Here is a 16,525-nt window from a genome sequence, read left to right on the forward strand (position 1 = left end):
TCTCGAAGGACAATAAGCAGTGTTGCACATTGGGCCACCCCGAAATCTCAAGTTGGCCCACACCGAAATTTCAAGTCGGCCCAACTGCACATTTCAATTCTGCCGACACCAAATTTCGAGTAGGCCCACCCCATAATTGAAGTCGGGCCAACTCCAAATGTAATTTGACCCACCACCAACTTTCAGTTCGGCTACCCTAAGCCCCAAACTTCAAGTTGACTCACCCCTAAATTTAGGCTGGCCCACCCCAAGATTTCAACTTGGTACACTCCCAAAATTAAGTTGGCCCGCCCCCAAATTTCAAGTTGGCACAATAATACCTTGGCTCATCCTAAGATTGAGAATGCCCAGCCCCAAATTTCAATAGACCCAACCCGAAATTTCAAGTTGGCCCACCCCTCAATTTAAGTTAGACCACTCCCAAGCATACGTTTGGCCATTTGCAAACTTCAAGTTGGCCGACCCTAAAACTTCAGTTTGTCCATCCCTAATTAATGTTGTACCACCGCACACTTCAAGGTGGCCCATTCACAAATTTCAAGTCGGCCACTTGCAATTTTCAAAGCGACCCATCCCCACCTCCTATTTCCAAGTCGACCCACACTCCCATTCCAGTTGGCCCATTCCTACTATAATATTGCCCATGAATTTTATAAGGAGCTCTATGTATGCGTATGCGTCTTCCCTTTCTTTTTTGCTTTAACTTGCTCCTTATCGCTTAAAACCTTGCAATCATCCACATTTGCACTATCACAATGATTAAATCTCCCAAATTGGCAAATCACGCATCTTTGTGCAGACATAATGCATTACAGTTTTCGCGTGAGAGGGCTGGGGACCTCGCCAAAGAATGCTCATGCTTTAAAAGTGAAATTTTATTTAACCCCTTAAGGCCATGCGAACACTGCCGTTACGGTGGCCATAGCGGGCATTCATTGGAAGGCCAAGCCAGCGTCAACTCCGAGTCCGAGTTGACTTATGACGCACTGCCTGCGTTTTGTTCAGGGTTTACTACATATTTCATATTGTCTCCCCTGAAGAAAACAATTATACAGAAAGCAAGAAAACAATTACACAGAAACCATCGATGATTATTGCGTATATAGGCGAATGGCGCGAAAGAATAGACGAATGAACTAGTCTGAAAGTTAGCTGCAGTACACCTTACCCTCTCCCCCACACATCAGCTTTAGGATATAACAGCTCTTCAAAGGCAAACGAATACTGTCAGCAGGTTAGAACACAACTAGTGGCACAGGGAAGTTCTAACATTCTTGTGTTCAATAAGTTTCTCAACAAAGATTTTGGTTATTAGAGGTGCTCCCCATCGTATAATTCGAAGGTCAAGATGAATTCAAAAATATTGCACTTGAATTTCTGCGTTGATCTTGCTCCAGAAGATTCTGTAAATGGTGAGGGAATTTACCAGTCCTTTTTGTCGGCCTTGACATTGAAAAGTTGACGGCAAACTATTAACGCATGTCCTTTAAATTCAATAAAGTTAGCCATGAACCAACGTCACTTCGAAGAGGTGAGCAGTAGTTTTTGGAGCATGAGTAGACTTGAAGTCCGCCTATCAGCACGTGGACAAAGTTTTGCAGCTTTTGTCTGTATTTCTCGCGTTTATCAACGTAATTACTAAGCGCGATATCAAAAACGGGTGTCGTCTCGTGAAACACAATAAATTGATAAATCTATTAATTTCTCAGGCAAACTAGGAATGTGTAGGCAGAATTCCAGAGATATAAAGACACAGGCGGTTTGGCATAACAGGTGATAAGGCCAGATACAAGACTGGGGCGCTATAACGTAAAGCTATTCCAAACTTTTCTATTCCGATTCTGCAATCAGTCCTCCATGCTTGGTCAAAAAATTTTCAGGCCGCCCCCCCTTCGCCTGTCCCTCACGCGACGTCACTAAAACCGCGAAAACGCCCCATCCACTATGATGAGTGCACACTCATTATGCATGATCAGACCGAACGATAAAAAATAATTAATAGTGAATCGACGCCTTTCTCGCCATATTACTCTGCCATTGATCAAACGTTTTCGGGCTGCACCCCCTTCGCCTGTCTGCTGCGCGACATCAAAAAACCGCAAAAACTCACCGCGTCAAAGTGACATTTAGGCGTTAAATACGCATTAATATGGCTAACAAAACTGATTTCTTTTAATAACCGGAGACTGCTTTATTCCGAAAGGAACCGAAGATGCCTTCCCACCGATTGCTCTGGCACTAGCTACTCGAAGCGGCAGTGGAGCATGGATTTATTTGCGTACACTAAACATTTTTCCGTGGCAGCATCATCTTAGCGAGCCCTTTCCTATACAACATCCATCTGCCAACTCTTCTTTGCTGAGGATTCGTTTCGGCAGCATTCTCACCCTTCCGTTGCACGCCGCCGCGATTTTCGGCCAGCCACTGCAAGCTGAGCAAGGCGAAGCGGACCAATCGCAGACGCCAGTACCACCCTTCTCATCTGCTAATCTATTTTCACTGCGCTGGCTCGGCCCCATCGAAACCCTCTCCACTTGAGGCTGCTCCTCACTTTTTTTTTTGGTTTTACGCGCCAAAACCACTTTCTGATTATGAGGCACGCCGTAGTGGAGGACTCCGGAAATTTTGACCACCTGGGGTTCTTTAACGTGCTCCTAAATCTAAGCACACGGTGTTTTCGCATTTCGCCCCCATCGAAATGCGGCCGCCGTGGCCGGGATACGATCCCGCGACCTCGTGCTCAGCAGCCCAACACCATAGCCACTGAGCAACCACGGCGGGTAGGCTGCTCCTCACCTCATTTCAGAAAATTCTATGAGAAAATCTGCTCAATGCAGGCAATGCTATTCGCTTTGAAAGAAAGAAAGGGTGACCTCCCATAAACGAGGAGCGTATTTGATTGGGCTTTTCGAACAAGGCTGTCGGTTACCCACCAATGCTTGCTCCGGTGGCTACGAATTGATGACAGGAGATTTGAATAAGAACAGATTGGAATAGTTTTGCGTTATAGGGCCCCTGGTGGCGCGAATTCGAACCGACGACAACGGCTGCATATTCTCGCGCTGGATGTTTATTTTTTTCAACAGGAACTCTATGTACACTCAAGGTGAAGTTACACCGTCAGCGTCGCCGCCAGCGTAGACGTCGCTTTCAGGCTTCGTATAAAGCGTAAGAGCGGTGGGATCGCGGTTAGCACGCGTGTTCTCTTGTAGCCCAGCCATCTCTGCACGTAGTTTCGTGCGCCGTGTCTTTGAGGTAAGCTGCGGTGGGTGAAAAATTAGGCGGCACAAGACCTCTGATGACTTCATGTTTGCTCTGTTCTCCCGCCCCTGTAGTCGGATACAACTTAAGAAAAAAGGGGGTGTTTACTCCTCCGAGGCGGATGCACACGAGCATCCACCAATGGGCGTGCACTCTGGACCGACGTCATGCGCCGGACGGCCGGTGACTTCGCCGCTTCGGTCATCTGGGTGGGGCTTCCCCTTTTTTCTAAAGTTGTATCCGACTATAGTTCACCTCGAAGCGAGAAGCAGCACGAAGGGCTATTGTCTCGCTGCTGCTTCTTGAACATGCTGTCACTTCCGCTTAGTCACGCTAGAGTTGATAGCGAGCGTCCGCGGTCATTGTGTAAAATTTGTTCATGCTGTTTATGCGCGTGACACCATGCTCGTTAATTTATTGGTGGGCGAATGTTCACTGTGATTTATGAAGCCAATCAGACTGTAACTTTTGCTTTGTGTAGTTGTCTAATACTTTGCTATCATTATCAATGCTCCAGCTATCAGGCAGAACTGCGATAGTATTTTTAAACACTCGTGTGTCATATGCAAGAATTACACGCGGAATCTTCTGTAGGAGTTATCTAAATGTTACGTAAGCATTTGTTGCTAATAACGTGCTCCTTCGTCTTCGTATGCTGATGTGTTTGGTATAATTGTGAGATACACCGCGAAAGACTTCCGGTGGTTGCAACACCGAACTCTTATCCTATACCAGCATAAGACGACGAAAAAGAGGCGACTAGCATCAACCTTCACTCACTCTAGATAACTGAGGATCTGCGATGAAATGACGAGGGAGGTTTTGTAAATGAAGCAAATCTAAGCAACATCTATTATGTACACTGTCTCTTGCTTGCTTCTTCTTGTTGCGTTTCTTCATGTTTTAATTGGATAATGGTGCGTTTCGATCACGTTGCTGCTACGTGGAAGATGAGCAATGGCCGATAGGGGTTGCAATAAGTGACGTAATTGAATAGTGTCCGGTTCGGCAGACATCGTACGTAAACGTAGTCCATGATGCTCCCTCCTTTCTGTGCGAACCGTCATCAACCATGATCAACTGTACCCCGGCGGCGGCTGCGTATAGCACGGCCACGCGAGCCCCACCCTAAAAGCAATCTGCGATGGGGACAGAGTTCCCCGAGTGTTGATAGCTTCGTGTGCGCTGTGTTCTCGTCACTTTGGTCGCGTTGAAGCGAGAGGCAGCACGAAGGTCACTTCGCATGCTGCTGCGCGCCCTATCGTGAAAGCAATAATCTTACGTGACGGAAAGATAGGCAGACGGACGAGGTTTCTCGTTTGGTAGGCATAGAAATGCTCACCCATTTAATACAGCGCGGCATTTACAATCCCGTGTAGACTAGTGAAATAACGCAGCATGGAAGTGCTTTGTAAGGGGAGTTTTTGTGAAAGAAATCCAGCAAACATATTGAACTGAGACATTCAGTTTTACGTACCAAACCCACGATTTGATTATGAGGCACACTGGTGTGGACAACTCGGGATTAATTTTGACCACCAGGGAACACTTAACGTGCCCCGAATGCACGCGCATGGCACACGGGCGTTTTTGCACGAGCAAAGGTATCGAACAAATGGTGCGAAAGTAAATAAAGGGAACTCTCGCCTTTCTTATAGGTCAGAGGGGTATAAGCGTTGGCAGTTTATGTTTTAAGGGCTATGACTAAGGCTGATGCTACCCATAATGCAGATTCGTGCTTTTATTGCGGCGTGCAGCCCTAGCAACGTGTCTCAGAAGGGCATTGTTACACTCGCACATGTTCTCAACTTCTGGATATGCTGCTACTTCAGTATCTCACAGTTACTTCTTCCTGAAATAAAACTCATTGTTCAAAGTGTGATAAAAAATTATTTATCTACAAGCCTGGCCGTAGCAGCTTACGTAACAAAGACAAGAACAGCATCCCAATCCTAAAGAACGTTTACTTTTAGAGGTTCATTGTCCCAAATTGAGCATAAATGTCTGCGAACCCAAGTTGTAGCCGCGAGGCTTCTCTGGCTGGAGACTGTAAAGATGGTTTGCAATCGGTTTTTTTTTCGTCGCACTAGCCATATTTTCTGTTTTTTCCCCGTTGCAGCTGGGGGGTCCCACATGTGCTCATGCAGGTTTTGACTGGCGAGGTTACTATCCTTCAAACCAGTGGCAGAAACAAGTAACGCGTTACACTACTCGTTCGACTACTCGCCCGACTACTCGTCCGCCTACTAGCCGGCCATATACACGTAAGTATTTTAAACCGATCAGCATTCGTATGACACCTTACACAATTTTAGTGGGCCAGACATCTTCGCCTCTTATCGTTTTCTGGACTACTTGGGTTTCTGCTTAGTCCATGATGTAATATGTAGCACATAGAGCTTCTGTGCTGAGGAAACAGGTTTGAAACCAAACCGTCAGGCAAACTTGAGCAACAGCATGTGAACCACTGGCTATATGCCCCGCTTCATTGAAATTCTTTCCCACGAATCAGAGTCACTGCGCATCAGCCGCTCGTCAGTGAATCTCTTCGATACCGACTTGTATCGGTGGCATGTGGCACTGATTGCTGCACCACTTTCACGACAACTTGCGTCCCTGCGTATGTGCCACTGGGTATGTGGCGGTATTAAACATTATCCGATGCTGGGCAGAATCGAACCCGCGTCTCTGATGTTCTTGGCTACATATACACTCGCACTACGTGAGAACTTTGAAGTAACACGTTTACATGGCAATGTGTGTCCGGTAACAAAGCACGAGAGAGCAGCGGGGTTGCTTGCACTCTTCGTGCACGAAGCAATACGACGCTGTCAGTACAGGGCTTGCCTGCATGACATGCCAGTTGCGCGCAATATTGCCGTGCAACAGGCTGCTCGAGGCACTTTGAGTCTATTCGCATGCTTCGTTTACGCTCGTAAAAAAAAGCGCTTTTATGTAGCACGTATCGAGCAGCAGAAAGCTGCAACGTGAGTTTTCCACGTTGCTATACAATTTTCTCATTGACACTTTTCATATAGTTAGAATATTTCAGAATTCTTCAGATAATAGGACTAATTGTGTGATCAGACGGAACGCGACAAATGCGTATCTCCAAGCGACGGCAAGTACCATTATCCTGGTTTTGTGCAGCTACGGGGCAAGTGTATATCTCTAAATCTTGGTGCAAGATAGTTGGCACACTCTGTATAGCGTATGCACGTACCTTTTTATTCATGCAATAAATACCATCAAAATGACAAAAATGCTTTGTTATGGTAGACTTCTGGGTTGACTTGCAGTGCTTGTTTTTGGTCTCGCAAATTTGTTTCCTTGCTATTATTTCATTGTTGGTGCAATAAAACTCTCCCCGTCAATTTTGTCCAAAGAGATGATGACGATAGACCAAAATCGCTTTTTATTGGCTTTGGAGCTGCTTTACACACGGTACGAGGCACGTTACAGTGTGCGAGGCCAGTCTAGCGCTTCCATGTCGAGCACGACACTGGCCCAATATTCAGGTATGGCACTCTATACCGGGTCGCAGTAGCACTATATTTTGCAATAGAGAATGGACAGCTTTTGCACCCCGCACATCCGTACGCCCCCAATGGTCGGGGGGACAATCTCATTTGTTTCGACAGCGCTTCAGCAGCAATCGACCATGTTGCTTTGCCCCATAGCTTCCTTGAAACGGAATATTTGTTTGCGTCTTCCCTCAAACTTCCGGGTGTTGCTGTTGCTGGCTTGCCCAGCCGCTCGGATGAATGAATGAATGAATGAAGTAACTTTATTTTGGTCCAGAGAAGACGCAGGGGAGATCCCGCGCCACCCGGCTAGTCCCACGTAGGGACCGCCAAGCCGAGCTTGACGGCCCGATCGCGGGCACTCTGGACGGCCAGGGTTTGGTCGTTGAGTTCGGGGCTGCCCAAGAGCGCAGCCCACCTATCCTCGCTGAAGGAGGAGCCGATGGCTTCACACTCCCACAACACATGGTCCAATGTTGCCCTTAGTCCACAGGCAGGGCAGTCCGCACTGGCCTTGAAGTGCGTACCGTAGCGCAGCAAGTGAGCCTTGAATTGGAGTCTACGATGGAGACGGCGAATGCCTCTTGTTGGACATATGCCGCGGCATCCACGAAGCTTGCCTCAATGTGGTTATTGCGGACATGCTCGAGTAGAGCTCTACCCCTGGCCCGACGTCTGCCGACGTTGTTTGCGGGGTGCATATTGCGGGGCAGGGGCGCGATGTGCAGTTGAGACCTGATGTCGCTGGGAATCCGCATGGCGTCAGGACACTGGTCGACAGGATTGAGGCCCATCTCGTCGAGTATCTTGCGGCCCGTCGGGGTGCCGGATAGCCTGAGCAGCTGTGAGTGCTCTTGTGCCTCGATAATCTCTTCCAGCGTGTTGTGGACTCCGAGCTTCAACAGGTTTTCGGTTTGGGTGCTTGCAGGCAAGCCGAGGGCAAGCTTAAAAACCTTTCTGATGAGTGAATTGAGCTTGTTCCTCTCAGCCACATGCCAATTATGCATGGCCGCCGAGTATGAAAGGTGGCAGAGAACAAAAGCATGTATAATGCGGATGAGGTTTTCTTCCTTGATTCCCCGGTGCCTGTTGGCGATCCTCCGAATGAGGCCGAGAGCACTCTCCGTCTTGGCGGTGATCTTTCTGAGTGCGGTTCCATTGGAACCGTTAGACTCGATATACATCCCCAATATTCGGAGTGAGTCCACTCTAGGCACCGGAGACCCGTCACCAGTGAAAAGCCGTATTTCGCTTTCGGACGCCGGTTTCCAATCACGATGGCCGCCACCTCTGGGTCTTTTCTTGTAGAGAAGTAGCTCAGATTTTGATGGAGAACATCTGAGCCCAGTGGGGCGGAGGAAGCGCTCGGTCGCATCGATGGCGCTCTGCATGGCGGCTTCAACTTGGCCGTCGCTCCCGCCGACGCACCAGATGGTGATGTCATCTGCGTAGATAGTATGGTTGATTCCTTGAATCTTCGCGAGCTCCTTAGAAAGCCCGACCATTGCGATGTTAAATAATGTTGGCGAGATGACTGAGCCCTAAGGCGTGCCGCGTGAACCGAGGGTGATCTCTTGCGAAAGGTATCCTTCGATCTTGAGCTTGGCAGTTCTCTGGCTAAGGAAGGATCGGACGAAGTCGTAGACCCTCTTCCCGAGCCCGAGGCCGGCAATAGACTGGAGAATGAACTCGTGTGAAATATTGTCGAATGCCTTCTGCAGGTCTAGTCCAAGGATGGCTCTGGTATCTCCCGTGCTCCGGTCGATGATCTGATGCTTTATCAGCTTCATGGCGTCCTGTGTCGAGAGGCCGGCTCTGAAACCAATCATATTCTGGGTGTACATGTCATTGGCCTCAATGTGCACCTTGAGCCGGTTGAGCAGGGCATACTCTGCAACCTTACCAACGCAGGACATCAGGGAAATTGGTCTTAGATTCTCTATTCCTGGTGCTTTACCGGGTTTGGGGATGAGTACCGTGCAGGCCGCCTTCCACTGTGTGGGGACCTGTCCACTGCGCCAGACTTCATTAATTCTTTCAGTGAGGAAGTCGATCGACTCATCATCGAGATTCCTCAGCATCCTGTTAGTGACGCCATCTGGACCAGGGGCAGATTTGACGTTGAGTGAGAAGAGGACATCTCGGATCTCGGCCGCGGTAAAGTCCTGGTCCAACTCCGGCACCGCACACCCCGCGTAGTCCGGGAACTGGGTAGGGGCAGAGCTATCCGCGACCGGCAGGTACTTGTCTATGAGCCTGTCGACAATCGACACGTCCGGGGTAGAGTCCGTAGCGAGGTGGATGGCTCGCGCGAGGGATCGTCTCTGGCTGGATCTGGTGCTGCCCTCATCGAGAAGGTGTTTGAGCAGACCCCAGCTCTTGCCTGATCTGAGCTGACCCTCGACGGATTCGCAGAGCTCATCCCATTGTTGCTTACACAGGTTCTTGCAGTGATGTTCGATCTGCCTGTTAACTTCCGAAACCTTCTTGCGGAGCCGCCTGTTATGCTTCTGCCCCTTCCATCTCGTGAGGAGGGCTTGCTTGGCTTCCAGCAGGTGCGCCAATCTGCTATCCATCTTGTCAACGTCGAGCTCAGTGACGACCTCCTTGGTTGCCGCCGCGGCGTCATCCCTGATCCCTTTGCACCAACCTTCAAAATCTGTCTCCGCCATCGGCGCGCGCTCGGCTCTGATCTTGCGGAAAACGTCCCAGTCGATCAGCTTGAATTTCCTCGTCTTATAGCGGGCTATCGGGAGGGAGACTTCGATGACGTAGTGGTCACTTCCGAGGTCTAGAGCCGTGTTGACCCACTTGACCTCCCCTACGTTCTTGACAAAAGAGAGGTCTGGGGTAGTGTCCCGGCATGCGGAGTTGCCTCTCCTAGTGGGGAAGTCCTTATCGGTGATAAGGGTCAAGTCCAGTTCCATCGCAGTCTGCCACAGTTCGCGTCCCTTGGGCGTGTCATGGGTGTACCCCCACACCCTATGTGGAGCGTTGAAATCCCCGACGATGACAAGGGGGTGCCCACCGGCCAGGCTGACGGCCCTCTTGAGGAGAGAGTTCGCCCTCGCCCTGCGGTAGCTGGGGCTGCAGTATACGTTGAGGATATAAAGGCTGTTTCTTCTGAGGCCCTTTCTGGGTGGGTTCATGAGGATTTCAGTCATGACGTACTCGATGCCATCACCAACTGGGCCGAGGTCGCGAGAGAGGCAATTGTACCTTTTGCTGACAAGGGTAGCAACTCCCCTACCTCCTGAATGTGAGGATACTACCAGATAACCTGCGAGTTTGATAGGAGTACTAGTTGCAACTTCCTGAATAGCGATGATTTGGGGCTTAACCGCGAGAGTTCCTAAATATTGCTGCAGAAGCGGCTTCTTGTTGGGAAACCCTCCGCAGTTCCATTGCCAAATACTAAAGTTCTCGTCCGCACTATCCATGGCTAGGCTGAGAGGAGGCTTGAACGGCCCTGAGAATCGCGCCCTCCGTCGGTGGTGCTAGTACATGACGTCGTGCTGCGACTTGCGAAGGAGCGGGGCTGGGTTCTCTCCTGGCATCGACCTCCTCTAATTTGCCTATCCGTTCACTGAGTGCACCTAAGCCCATTTTTGGGTGCGATATAGCTTCCTGGACCTTTGCTAAGCTAGCCTGCATGCTGGCGAAAGCATTCTTGAGTTCTGAGAGCAATTTTGTAGTCTCGTCTTCCTCTCTGTTCTCTACCGCTCGACGCTTGGGCGCGCGCGCCGCGTGGGATGTCTCGGATGTATCCATGGCGACCGGGGCCAAAGGGGGTTGCGGCGAGGAGGGTGAAAGCGCGAGTTTCCTAATCTCCGCCATCTCCGCAGCTAGCCTGCACATTTCTTGTCTAACCTGCGCGTTTTCTTTCCTCAACTGCTCGTTAACTCGTCGCAACTCCTCGAGCTCGTGTGCGTGGTGCGAATCGCGAGGCGGGTCGTCACCTCTTGGACCCTCACGTCCCCCTCGAACCTTGTCGGCCCAGGAGAGCGTTAACTTGCTTCTAAGAGCGGTGGGCGTGCGGGAGCGGGACCTGGTCCGCCTCGACTTGTCGCGCCCCGGCCTGGAGCTGGAGCGAGGCCGAGAACCGGAGCGTCCCGGGAACAAGCCCGTCCTCTGGACCCACGGCGGGAGCCGGAACGTGCCCTGGAGGCGGAGTGGCCCCTGGATACGGAACGGACTCTCGAGCGGCCCCTGGAACGGGAGCGTCCTCTGCGCTGAGCACCCGGAGTGGACGAAGCCTGGACGAGTTCCGCAGTGTCCGAGCGCTGATGAGGGGACGGTGACGCGGCACCGGCCATCTTGGCGCGCTCACTGCGACGACGACGCACGATGTATGGGATCTTGAATCTTTGAGCACAGTCCTTATTAGCCGTGAGATGCTGGCCACCACAGAGCTTACACTTAGGGGTGCACTGATGCTGCTCATCGGGACTAGGGGCACCACAGCCACGGCAAATAGCGTCAGCTGGATTGGGACACACGTCGGCGCGATGACCGAGGCGGCCGCACGTATAGCACACGTCGAGTTGCTTGCGGTAGAGTGAGCACTGCATGAGTAACGGTCCATACCTGACAAAGTTCGGTACACGATGCCCGTCGAACGCGACGATGACCGTGCCGGTTTGAGCTATTCTCTTCGCTGCTAAGGCGAGTGGATTATTGGTGTTGACAATCTTGGCATCGATGATGTCAGGGCCGTCTTGAAGAGGGATGTTGCGGATCACTCCCTTGCACGTGGAGTGCGGGGCCGTCTCGTAGGCACTGAGCTCATATACCTTGCCCGAGATGAGCATCTGCTTCATCCGGACGTAGCGGTTCGCATTCTCGCGCTTGGGAGTACTAGCAACCATAATATTTTGCTGTAGATTCGGGCATAGAGTATCTTGGCATAGATCTTCCTGACTAATGCCAGCGGCGGCGAGTATTGCGTCAGCCACCGTAACAACGCCAATCTTGGAGATATTGAGTCCACCTCGCGGCCTGATCACAATCTTGATATCATCTCGAGGAAGTGAGGGCATTCGTCCCGCCCGTATCACTCTGGATTTTAGCGCAGCACCGCCTGATTTGCCACGTCGCGCTCCCGGCTGGGGCGATAGCGCATTAGTGTCAGCCGTGCGTGTTTTGGCGCCAACTCTTCTGGCCCCCGCAGACTGCCAGCCTTGATCTTGGGTAAACTCTTCCGGGGAGATATCCTCCCCTGCCACTTGATACTCCATCTTGAGTATGAAGCGTACCCAGCCTTCAAAGGGCCAGTACGCGGCGGGCAGATGGTTCACGAAGCGAAGAGCTCGGTCTCAAAGCTCGGGCACGGGCAGGAGGCTCGTGGCCGAGGCGCGAGGCGCGTGGCCTCGGGGAGCAAAGCTTGGCAATCGTCCGTAGGCTTAGCTTGGCGGCCGCCGCCTTGCTGCTGTCAAAGCGTGTAAATAAGTGAAAAAGAAACTCACAGCGCTGCGGATGGTCTCTCTGAATGCCGCTTTTCGAGCTGCGTCGAATAATGCAGACGTTCTGGCGCTTCCGGGTTGCAGTCCGCAGGAAGTACGCTTTGAAGCGGGAGCTCATGTGCAACAAGTCCGCTGAGTTGGCCCCCTTGCGGCAGAACCAGCCGCTCGGATGGTTTATACATATTATGGTACTTCTATTTGTCTACCCCTACTTTTGGTCCCTTCTGCGTTGCCATGTTGTCATAGTCGTTCTATCGTTGTAGTCTTGTTTTAGTAATTCCACTGTCGTTATTGCATTTTCATCACGCCTTTGACATGACTTTGTCGTCGTCATTAAATCGTCAGAGCGTCATCTTCACTCTAGCATCGTCATTCTACTGCCGTAATGCAGTCATTGTCAAGACGTCGTGGACCTTCAGGCGTCTTCATTCTAGTGTTGCTCTGCATTTGTCGTCATGCCGTCATCGTGCCACCATCGTCACACAGTTGTTCCCTCTGCTGGCTGCTGTCGAAAGTGTTACACAACTACCTGATAACGTTATAGTATAAAGATTGGACGTAAGGCTCTAATCGACGCAGACCACGGCGGCAGGTATTAAACGTAAGAGAGGACGGGAGCTAATACTCTACACGCTTTCATTTTCATGCCAGCGTCGTCTTCCCGTGATGGTCATTTCATCACACTTGTGCCATTGTAATCGTGCCTTCGTTGTAGCGTCATCCTCGTCCTCCTGCTGTTTTCACTATCTCACGACCGCTGTGTTCTGAAATCAGTCACCGCATCGCCATCTAAGAGCCGTTGTCTCCCCACCGTCATCGCTATTTCGTCATCATCAGTCCATTGTCGTCATCGCGTCGTTGTCACGGATTAACCGTAAAACCACCGCGATCCCTTCAAAGTAATTTTGTCATTGAACTTTCCACTATCGCCATCCTAGTGCCGTGGTACCTTCCTCGTAAAGCCGTTTTGCGTCGTCGTCATTCCAACTTCATAGATTCCTAATCTTATGTCATCGTCTACATGTCATCTTCTGGAAGCCATCTTCATCGCCAGACCATATTTATCCCAACTCGTCCGACTATTGTTGCCGCACCGTCGATGTCACAGAATTGAAAGTTTCACCCAATCTCATCACCATTGTTTCCTTGCCGTCATCATCATTCTATTTCTGCCATCCCATCATCACACAATAATCGTCATACCATCGACGTCATTTGACGGTCCACATCACGTTGTCTTCCTGCCATGGTCGTCATATAATAATAATAATAATATTTGGGGTTTTACGTGCCAAAACCACTTTCTGATTATGAGGCACGCCGTAGTGGAGGACTCCGGAAATTTTGACCACCTGGGGTTCTTTAACGTGCACCTAAATCTAAGCACACGGGTGTTTTCGCATTTCGCCCCCATCGAAATGCGGCCGCCGTGGCCGGGATTCGATCCCGCGACCTCGTGCTCAGCAGCCCAACACCATAGCCACTGAGCAACCACGGCGGGTGGTCGTCATATCGTCCTCTTCATGACATTGCAGCTACTGCAGTGTAATCATTCAGCCGTCATCTGCCATAATGCTCATTCCATTGTCGTCAAATGGTCACAAGAACTCCTGTGTCTTCATGCTTTTCGCATGAGGTCGTCACCGTATTTCCACCGTCCTCATCGCGCTGGCCTCCTACGGACATCGTCATGACAACCAGGCTGTTCTGTCGTCATAATTATTCATTTATTTATTTATTTGCAGTTATACATACTTCTCAGGCCTAGTTGGCATATCAGAAAGAAATGATGAAAATATATAATATTTGAAGTACAGGACAACAATAAAAAATCAAACCATAAGGTACTTCGAACGTCAATTTTCAAGTTAGTGGTGTCCCAAATTGAGACTGTGGAAGCGGGAAAACGATTCCATTCATTGGCGGTTCTTAGCAAAAAGTAAGAATGGTACCAGTTATTTCTACAAGATGGCACTTCAATTTTGTGTTCATCGATGCGAAAGGAGATGCAAATTGGTGTGGTGAAAAGGTTTCCTCTAAGAGAACGCTCAAAGGTTATATTCAATGAAAAATACAGAGACAGACAGAAGTCGTCGTCCGTCCATTGTAGTCATTCCATTCTCCTCGTTTGGAAGCAGGAAGTCTTGTACCTATTTGCGTCATGTCAACATCGTCATTCCACCGTTTTCGTCACACTGGTGCCACACACTCATCTTCATGCCTTCCTGGTTGTTTCATCGTCATTTACTTTAAATGATGTGGTTTCCGGTGAAAAAGTGCCCATTTGCATGGAGGGGTGCCTAGACACACAAGATTTCTAAGCAAGAGCAGCGTTCCTCACCCCTCCCGCTCCCAAGAAAATGAAGCTATAGGGGCCCATCAGCGCTTCTTATGCGTTCCAAATGCGAGACTATTACATGTCTCCGAGAGTGTCGATTATTTATATCGCTGAGTTTAATGCTGCTACGTTACGCTTCCGAATGTAATACTGCAGCTTCTGAGATTGCAGCAACCCAACATGCTGGCCATGTTGCGATCTCTCAGCTTAGTATTATTTGCGGAGTACAAATAAAAATAGTGCTTCACGCTCATTGCGTGGAGTGTCTTTTTTTTATCGGTGACATCTTTACAGCACGGTGACACCACTTTGCTAATAGCACCACGGTGTGCTCACTACATTTCTTCATGGAACTCCACTTCATAATATGGGGAACGTCGTAATTAATCGTCTTCCGACGGATACCTCAAGCTGGTTGCATCTTATTTATTGTCATCATTGTCGTCCATGGTACTCGGCTACGGCAACGGTGGCTGCGCGTCCCCGAACACGAAAAAGAGGCTGCGAGCGGCTACATTTCGCTGGGTTCGCCGAGTTCTTCCCGCAGTTATTGCGCAGCCGCTCGCTCTTCTATCAATTTCGGCAGGAAGAGCCCAACCAGGTGCACAGGTTTGAAAATATTCATCACTGCAGCCTGATGCGATGGTGGCGCAAGTTAGTGATAGCGCAGAGATTAGGGGGCTCAGCTACGGAAGGGTAGCAGTGGCGATAGAGCAGAGAATAAAAACCTCGATGTGGCCACTTTTCTTTAGCTTGAGGAATGGCGTTACTTGTATTCTTTTTTTCATCCCCGGCTTTCTGAAGAAGGTGGGGTTGTACAATGAGCCAATAATTTTCTGCCGTTATATACCGAAAATAATCTGCTTTAGCTCGACTCCTACAGCGCGTAGGAGCCACAGATCTTGTTCATGACAGCGTAACCGCCTATGAGCAGCGAGAAACGGAGAGTGCCGCTCACGAAAGCCAGTTTCAGATACCAGGATGTTGTATGACAGTGACGGTGTCGTGCGCAATAGGCGAGAACACCTTGAATCAGTGTGGGAAATACGTGCACGTGCACATTCCGATATAATTTCCGAGTGTGAATAAGAAACACCCGGAAAAGAGAAAGCGATCTACGGTTACCAATTGAAACAAACAACTGGGGAGGTTCAGAAGGACGGCCTTTCGACCTCTTTCATCTTTACACTATTGACGCATACTGTCTATTTCAAGCCTCCTTCCCAAACGAGGTGCGCCGCTTCATTGTATTTAATTAGCGTTCCGCGTCATTCAATTTGTTCTGTCTTATTTTTTTCATTTTGGCCAACTTTGGACAGCTTTGAAAATATTCTTAATGTTGTTCTTTAAGATTATTTCATCAGATCTCCTTAACTTACGGATAAATTTGCTACATAACTTACCCCAGAATGAAATGAGCTTTGGTTTGCTCATTCTTTCGGAGGTTTATTTTTCTTATTGCGAAAACATTTAGCGAAATGTTGACGCACAGCTTATTTTTTTGCAGCCTCAAGATCTGGAAGCGGTATGTGGGGATGAGATGACGGACGTTCATCAAGAGATTTACTAAGGAATGCTGCGCAACAAGAAGCAGCAACAAGAAATGCAAAAGAAGGAAGATATCAAACATTTTCGTGGCGTTCATACCTTTAAACGCTGCATAATTCGTGCATTCAATATGCCACTGCTTAAGTGTTTGTACCCGATTTCTCAAAGTGTGGACAATGAATACACAGAATAATAATTCTATTGCTGTCTAAATGTACAGGCGTCTAAGTATTTTGTGGAGGTGATGGCGTCGCACGATCGTTCACTAGTCTTTTCCGGAAGAATTTAATTCCTCCAGCCTCGGTTGCGTGTCGATTCAACGCATCAATCTATTAGACCAGACAGGAATATTCTGGCAGGCAAGGAACAGCTGTAGGGAGATATGCTGGCTA

The sequence above is a fragment of the Dermacentor variabilis genome, chromosome 8, assembly GCF_050947875.1.
Source record: "Dermacentor variabilis isolate Ectoservices chromosome 8, ASM5094787v1, whole genome shotgun sequence".
Lineage (NCBI taxonomy): Eukaryota > Metazoa > Arthropoda > Arachnida > Ixodida > Ixodidae > Dermacentor > Dermacentor variabilis.